The following is an 8,841-nucleotide window of genomic DNA, read 5'->3' as shown; positions in this document are numbered from 1 at the left end:
AGCTCCCCAGATCATTGGAATGGACAGGTCTGGAGACCTCTGCTCTAGACACCTTACCTTGTCTGTGATGTGAAGATTTGAGACTAAGGGACATGAGCTCCCAGCACATGCATCCTCTAGGGCTCAACAGCAGGGCTAATCGTGAGCACTCCTCAGGACCAGGTACTCCTACTATCCTCACGTAGGGAAAGGGGGCAAACACAATTACAAATAGGAACACTAAACAGGCTGCAGCTCCCCTAAAAGCGGTACCATGAGAAGAGGCAGCCCTAGGAGGAAAGTGGGAAGATTCTGGAGGTGCTCTGTGTAGGAGACAAATGTCACAGTTTCCATGTGAACTTCCCCAGGGACTTCACCAGGCTTCTGAGCCTCAGCCTGGAGAACAAGAAGGACACAGAAGAAAGAAAAACACCAACAAGAGACACAGATTCCTGATAGAGGCTGTGGATCAGGTCAATGTGAGGTGAGTACACAGTGGGAGGTACAAGAGATGGGCAGTCACTCAACCCCTGCCCTGTGCCCTGTGCTTGCAGCCCCAAAACTGACCACCATGGGAAGTCACAGAAAGGCAATTCCATAGCTTCTCTTCTGTCGAACTCCCAGCAGTTAGAGTCTCTGGCCATCTAGAAGGTGACTTTTTTTTTTAGGTTATCACTGCCTTTCCCATAGAGATATATCCTCAGTTGAAAAAATTAAGTTTGTGCTTTACGAAAATCAGCCAAACTGTAGGAACATAAAATATAATTGAATCATAACAGGAAAACCAGAGGGTAAAAAGGAAAGTCTGGTGCTGGATATAACTCCCCACCCAGAATCGATCATTTGTGTCCAGGACTCCTTCCTTTTCCTTCATTCTAGAGCACTTCAGTGCCGACTATTGCCATTTCTGATGTGGGCATGCTGAAAGACACTGGGGTAGAAACACATATTCTCTTTCTCTGAAAGACAGTGAGAAAGAAAGCGAATCCACCTAAATATGATTCAGAGACACCCCATGCACACATATGTACACACAAAATGTACATGTAAACTCATACATACATACCTGCACAGGCACACATCCTACATTCATTGAAATCCTGAGAAACTGCCATGAGAAGAAAACTCAACAGTGCCAAAACAACTGAGGAAACATTTCTGAGAGCAGGCACCACGGCACCACCCTGCAGAGGGGTGTTGGGTGCAGATGGCCAAGGCAGAGGGCAGCGACAGAGGTGGCGATGTTCCTTCTGGTAAGCGTGTTTCTTTTCCTTGCTCACCACACACACTTACAGTCAGTCCTCCAGCATTGGCTGAGGCCACTGTGCACCACATTGTATGCAGAAGGTCACAGAATGCAGGAAACAGTCCCTTGCTACAAGAAATCTGCAGTCTACATGGAGAGATTCCATGTGCAGCAGAGGAACCCACCCAATCACAACAAACACTCCCGTCTCCTGAAAGATCTCTAGGAGGGAGAGTGTTAGAAAACCATTCATGGAGAAAGTAACTGTAGCACCATTTGAAACAAAGTAACTGTAATGCCATTTGAAAGAAAGTAACTGCGCAGTAGCACAGCTTGAAAGAAAAGTAGAAAGGTAACCAGCTAGCTGGTAAGATTTGAAAAGGGACGGCCTAACTAGAGGGCCTAACCACAGTCATTGCCATGACTATGGGACCCTGGGAGGTCAGAATGTGGGCGGGGCTAGCCTCTAGAAACTGTATATAAGAGGACCCTCAGCCTCTCTAAACCAGAGGTCACTCAGCCTCTCTCCCTGGTCCGTAGTGCCTAGTGCCCGCAGGAATAGGCTTGAGCGATCTCTCCTCCTAGTCGCCTAGAATATCAATAAAGTGTGTTTAGCTTGACCTTCCTCAGTCTCCTCGACTCTTCCTCCACGGCAACCTGGCCAGTTCCCGGAGTGGGAGATCCTGACAGAGAGGCTAGGGGATCTTTGCATGGAGGTATACGTGTGGATTGTGTGATATTGTGCAACATACATTTGCTTAAATGAGGAAAGGAAGAGTTCTGATGTTTATTGCACACCTGTTACAGGAAAGGCACAGCATCACCATTCTCACTCAATACTCAGGATAACCCTGAGAAGTGGACACGAGGATCTCTTTTATAGGGCCAAGCAGAAGCTGGGGTTATCATAGTGGTAACAGTACTGATATCACTAGTAGTACACCCCCAAGTGGCACATTGCTCCCCCCAAGCACTCCACATGTATTAACCACTTTGTGCATCCAACACCCCTAACAATTTTCAAGATAAAGAACCTGAGGCTGAGGGGCCTGTCCAACCAAATAGTTTGGAAATGGTGGAGCTGGGGCTTCTACCCCAGCAGCCAGGCTCCAGAGAGTAGGTGCTGAATCTTAGTGCTTTAAGTTGGGTAAAGCCAGCAAAGAACATTCAGTGAAATAAAGGTCAAAATATTACAGACATCAAACAGGTGGCTCAGAGGAGAGGGGGAGAAGGAAATGAAATGATGGGGAAGGTGACAAACAGGATGTAGAGGTTCCCAACCAAGGGTGACTTCGGCCTGATGGGGACATTGGGGGATGTCTGAAAACCATTTTGGTTGTCATAGCCAGAGGGTTTCTATTAGCATCTAAAAAGTAAGGCCATCGGATGCTGCTGAATACCTTGCAAGGTGCAGGACTGTGCATGAAACCACCCACTGCAAAATGCCAATTGTGCCAGAACAGTCAGAGGACTTTGGATCTTGCCTAGAAAGTCAGTGTTTGTTGATCCAAAAATAATTAAATGGAAGAGTTTTCTGCACAAGGCCCACACTCCTCAACAATAAAATTGTGGTGGGGGAAGGTGTTGGACACAAAATCCACTGGTTCTGAGTCATCTGAGACACCAAGCAAGACATGCGCCTACAAGGAGCCCAAACCAGAAGGATGCAAGGACATTCTTTTTGGGAAAATATTTTAAATGAACCTGGGATTTTGCCTTCATTCAGATATGGTGAGGGCAGCAACTCAGAAGACAACGCCACAGAGAGACGGTTTGTCAGTCAGGGCCCCTAAGAGGAAGCAGCATGGCATGCCACACAGGCTGCATGGGAAAGCAGGAGGGGCAGTCAGGAGGCAGAAGAGTGGAGACGTGGCAGGCAAAAGCCTGTTCTGTGGTTTTCACAGTAAGGAAGGGAGGAGTGAGGACAGTGTGACGATGTTGGCAGGTTCTGGGCTATATGGGGTGACTGAGGGCAGGGGTAGTGTCTCAGATGGCAGGAACCTAATAAAACAAAGCCTAGAAATGATAGACATTCGAGGAGAGGAAAATACTAGCTGCCTTTATTCGAACGTTGCACACTGATACATGTATAGAATTATACTATGCTCCTTTAACATGTAAAAATATCACGGTCATTTCAAGAAAGTTTAAGTTAAAACACAGGGGGAAAGGAGGCAGGAAGGTGCGGTTGGTATGGGATCCATCAGATTGCACATGCAAGGCACACTTGCAGAGGGCAAGTTTCTGCACCTGAGCACAGAAGTGCAAGGCTGAGACTCCAGAGAACCAAGGCAACAAGAGGAAAGTGGCACAGCATGGGTCTTCCAGCTGGTAAAATTCACCTGCTGGCCCGACACAATGGTTCCAACTATTTTTCTAAGATGTATTGTATCCATTATAAAGGCAAAGTGACAGAGAGAAGAAAAGACAGAGAACGAGATGTTCTATGTGCTGGTTCACTCCCTAAATGGCCACAATAACTGGGACTGGGTTAAGCAGAAGCTAGGAGCCTAGGATTCTATCCCGTCCTCTGTGTAGGAGTAAGGGACGGGTCACCTTCCATTGCTTTCCCAGGCACATCAGCATAGAACTGAGTGTTGGGGGGCATCGTCCTGAGCCAGGCAGGGAGAGGCCCTAAGGATGGGGGGAGTGTCATCCTGGGCCAGGCACGGAGAGGCCCTGAGGGTGTTGGGGGGGAGGGTGTTGTCCTGGGCCAGGTAGGGAGAGGCACTGAATATGTGTGGGGAGGCATTATCCTGGGCCAGGCAGGGAGAGGCCCTGAGTGTGTGGGGGTGTCATCCTGGGCCAGGCAGGGAGAGGCCCTGGGTGAGAGTGGGTAGGGTATCGTCCTGACCCATGCAGAGAGAGGCTGTGTATGGGGGAGTGTATCATCTTAAGACCCTCCCTGCAGATGAGCTGTCTGCTGGTGCCATCCCCTGGTCTCCTTTGCCGGACAGCCCTGGAGTGGGACGGGGACTGGCTCACTGGGACACCCTCGTCTGGTCTCTTTCAGTTCTGCAGGACATGCCCGTTTTTCAGGAAGAGAGTATGTGGGGTGCCCCCCAGGTGACCGCCCTTAGTTGCCTCCGGTGAGTGATCTCTGCAAGTCTTGAAACCTTGCTTCTTGTACCTCACAAGGTATTCAGCCCAGCCCAGAAGAGGTGAGACAGGTGGGTCTCAAGCCCTCCTCCCACTCTGCAGGCAGTGATGGCTGATCCAGGCGACTTCAGTCCTGTAACGGCCATGAGTGCGTCCTTAGGGCATGGTCTCGGTGTGCCCAATACCATGTCCTGTGGGGCTTGCTTGGGCTCTGCAGAGATGAGGTGGTGCTGGCCAGGCAGGTACACTGGGTCCTTCTTGCCCCGTCACTGTCTCAGCTGTGACGTCCCATCACAGTGTCTCTCCTCCAAGTGCTTGGTTGGCTGGCATGGCATCATCTGCTTCCACGGAGCATGGGCTCCGTGGACGTGGGCACTTGCTTCATTGCACACTCCCTGGCCAGTAGGAAACTGAATGAAGAATAGTGGATGCGCTACAGGCTGAGGATCCCTTGTCTGAGGTGCTTGGAACCAACAGGGTTTCAGGTTTTGTGATATTTGCACCCACAATGGTGCTTCAAAAAGCTCATGAAAATGGAATTAAAATACAAGTTTTGGGTAGACTTTAGCGCAGTGGTTAAGGTGCTGCTTGGGGCACCTGCATCCCATATTTGGGTGCCTGGTTCCTGTCCTTGGGGCACCTGCATCCCATATTTGGGTGCCTGGTTCCTGTCCTGCTGCTCTCCATCCAGTAGACTGTGAATGTGTGCCCTCAGAGGCAGCGTCCATGGCATCCTCATGGGAGGCCCAGATCACATTCCAAGCTCCTGGCTTCAGCCTGGCCCAGCCTTGGCTGTTGAAGCATGAGCCAACAGGTAGATCTCTTTCTTCTCTCTCTCTTACTGTCTCTCTGCCTTTCAAATAAAAATGAAAATAAATAAATAGAAACTTGAAAAGGGAATAAAAGACAAGTTTATTTTGATGCCAAAGCATTTTGAAGTCCATGCATACGCAGAGTCTTCCCAAAGGTCATGGAAGATATGTGCCATGAGAGACCCACGTGGAGTTCAGAATGATTTTGCCCCCAGATGAGCTTCTGTGTCAAGTCTGTCTTCCCAGGGCCATTTCTGGGTGGGCTGCTCCTCCTAGGCATGCCCAGAGCCCTGCACACTCTTCCCACCGAGCTGCTCTGAGTGCCAGGTTCCCGTGTTCCTCCTAGTGACAGTTGCTGTTGTTCCTCACAGAGGAGCAGCACCAAGTGTCTCCAGCAAGCCCTCAGGGGAGCTCTGTGTCTTCCTGGGGCTCCACCTCCTGTGCAACAGCATGGGAAGGTGGGGTTGGCCATGCCCACCCTTAGCAGCAGGCCCCTTGAGCCCCTCCTCAGGCCTCTGGGTCAGAATGGGATAGATGTAGGATTTACTAGGTTTTCTGTTTCTATTTTCAGCTCTTTGGAATTTATTTCAAGCAGGGGGCAGGATCGGGAATGGCAAATCCCTTCAGTTCCCCACCCTCCCCCTTCTTGCCCTCTCTGCCCTGCTTTCCCCCGGCGCACCCCACGCTTCCTGAGTCTACACAGCTGCATGCAGGCTGTCCTTGGTGGCTTGCTCACATGACGACTGGCTTCCCAGACAAGCACTGCAGTCACCACGGGGGATTTCACCCGGAAGCAGAAGCCCCCTGGCATCCTCGCCTGGCACATGTCCTGCTCAGGATTTCTGGAATGTCCTGGGGGCGGTGGTTCTTGAAGTGGTAGGAGGCAGTGGTAATACAGATCTCTGGGGGTCGGCAGTGGGCACGCCAGCCAAGTGGGTCCTGAGCCCCGCGTGGATCGTGTGGCTGGTCACTGGGATGGGGGTCTGAGTTATTTTATACCTGTTCCCTGGGGAAGAGAAAGAAACAGAGATCTTTCATCCCCTGGCTCACTTCCCAGATGCCTGCAACAACTGAGGCTGGGCCAGGCCAAAGCCAGGAGCCTGGAACTCAGTCCAGGTCTCCCACATAAGTGGCAGGGACCCAAGTGCCTGAGCTGCCACCTGCTGCTTCCCAGGGTGTGCAGAGCAAGAAGAGGTATCAGAAGAGCTGGGACTGTAATCCAGGCCCTCCATACGGCATGCGGGCGTCCCGAGAGCATCTTAGCTGCTGCCCTGGTCACCCACCACATAGTATCTGCTTTTCTGTTACATCTTTTAATCTTCATCGACTTAAGGTTGTTTTGTTTTAAAGATTTATTTATTTATTTGAAAGTCAGAGTTACACAGAGGAGAGGCAGAGAGAGAGAGAGAGAGGTCCCCCATCTGATGGTTCACTCCCCAGATGGCTGCAACGGCCGGAGCTGCACGATCTGAGCCAGGAGCCAGGAGCTTCTTCTGGGTCTCCCCTGACAGGCACCCACATTTGATGCTGGCACTTCAGGCCAGGGCGTTCACCCGCTGTGCCACAGCACTGGCCCCCGACTTAAGGTTTTAAGATAAGTCTATTCTCTTTAAAATCTGTTGAGCCATGACTTGCATACATGGTAGGTGCAGTTTGGAGTTGCTCACAAATGGGTGCAGCTGTGTGGCTGCCACAGTCACCAAGTCCCCAAGACACCTGGCAGTGCAGCTGCGCCCCACCCAGCGCCCTGTCTGAGAACTTCATATGAGTGGCATTGGACCTTCGTGGTCATCTGTGTCCCACCCTGCCCCGGCCTGATGCATAGCTGCTGTCCCCCAGTGGGTGCTCTTTTATCACCAGGTGTGTCCATCACATGTCTGAAGTTGTCTGTCCATTTCCCCGTTGGTGAGGAGCTGGTCACTTGCACCCCAGCTGTTGTGTACGTCTGTGGCCCTGGACAAAGTTGCTGGAGGTTGTGTCCAGAGAGCTGCGTGAGGAGCCACCACTGTCCATAGGATTGTCCTGTGGTCTCCCAGTGGAGGGCAGAAGGCCAGCTGGTCATAGCCTCAGCAACTCTTGCTCTTGTCGGAAAATGTAGGTCTTTAAAGGGGATCTTTGGTGTGGCTTTAGTGTGCATTTTCCCACTGACTGAATGATTCATTAGTTACATTTATATGAGGGGTCTTCATAAACTTCATGGAAAATGTAATATGGGAAGACTTTCCTGATACCAAAGCAAACAGCTTTTGTGTGTGTGTGTGTGTGTGTGTGTGTGTGTGTGTGTGTGTGTTTAAAGATTTATTGACTTGAAAGGCCGAGTTAGGGAGAGAGCTCGATCTGCCATCCACTGTTTCACTCCCCAAATGGCTTCAGTGGCCATGTCTGGGCCAGGCTGAAGCCAGCAGCCTGAAGCTCCATCCAGGTCTCCCACATCTGCTGCTGCTTTTCCAGGTGCATTAGCAGGGAGTTGGATTGGAAGTCAAGCAGCCAGGACTTGAACCAGGGACATCAGTGTTGCAGGCGGTTGTTTAACCCACTGCACTACAACACTGGCCCCCGAACTTAACCTTTAATACCATTGTCCACAAACTTTGAAGTACCTGTGTGTGTGTGTGTGTGTGTGTATGAAGGAGCTTGAAAAAGGTCATGGAAAATGAAATTTAAAAGTAATTTTAGGGTCCGACGCTGTGGCATAGTGGACTAAGCCTCTGCCTGTGGTGCCAGCATCCCATATGGGTGCTGGTTCTAGTTCCAGCTGCTCCTCTTCCCATCCAGCTCTCTGATATGGCCTGGGAAAGCAGTAGGAGATGGCCCAAGGGCTTGGGCCCATGTACCCGCATAGGAGACTGGAAGAAGCTTTTGGCTCCTGGCTTCCAGTCAACCGAGCTCATTTGGAGAGTGAACCAGCAGATGGAGGACCTTTCTCTTTGTCTGTTACCTCAAGTCAATAAATCTTTAAAAAAATCTTTTTTGTAAAAAAGTAAGTTTAAGGCAGATGTGGAAGATACAGATGGAGCTCCAAGGTTTGATCTGACCCAGCCCTAGCTATTGTAGACATTTGGGATGTGAGCCAGCAGATGGAAGATCTGTCTCTCTGCCTTTCAAATTTAATTAATTAATTAAAATTAAAGGAGATAAATTCCAGAAAATTTATTTTAAAAATGTTTATTTTGATGCAAAAATTTTTGAAATCCATGCAGTTTTCTGACTTGTGGCAATCTTCGGTATTAGGGTCAGGCACATATATTTTGGAAAAATTTTTATTTTTGATTTTTTTGATGCTTATAAATGATATATTTGGATTTTTTTCATTTATCCTCCAGGTGCTTGTGACAGTATATAAAAAATATGCTGAGTGTTGTGAACTGACCTTCTCAGATGTGTCTGAGGGTTCTGTGGGGTTCTCTGTGACTGGGTGTGGGCATTTCAGCCTCCAGGCTAGGAAGGTGTAATCTGATGATTTTCTGCGTGAGGCCCAGAAGGCTGTTGATGAAATATCATCACCCTTCTTTCTGAATTTTCATCATCAAAGTGGGAGTGATGACATGGTGTGTGCATTCTTTGCTATGTTGACCTCTTTCTCACTTTTTAAATCTATATATAAAGATCTATTATGGGGCCAGCAGGTGGCTTAGTAGGTTAACTTTCCGCCAGTGGCAATGGCACCCCATTTGGGCACTGGTTCAAGTCCCGGCTGGATTGGAA

This window comes from Oryctolagus cuniculus, chromosome 6 (genome assembly GCF_051225735.1).
Source record: "Oryctolagus cuniculus isolate XC-2025 breed Fujian yellow rabbit chromosome 6, ASM5122573v1, whole genome shotgun sequence".
NCBI classification, from domain to species: Eukaryota; Metazoa; Chordata; class Mammalia; order Lagomorpha; family Leporidae; genus Oryctolagus; species Oryctolagus cuniculus.
The sequence above is the reverse complement of the archived record's forward strand: the minus strand, read 5'-3'. Positions refer to the sequence as shown.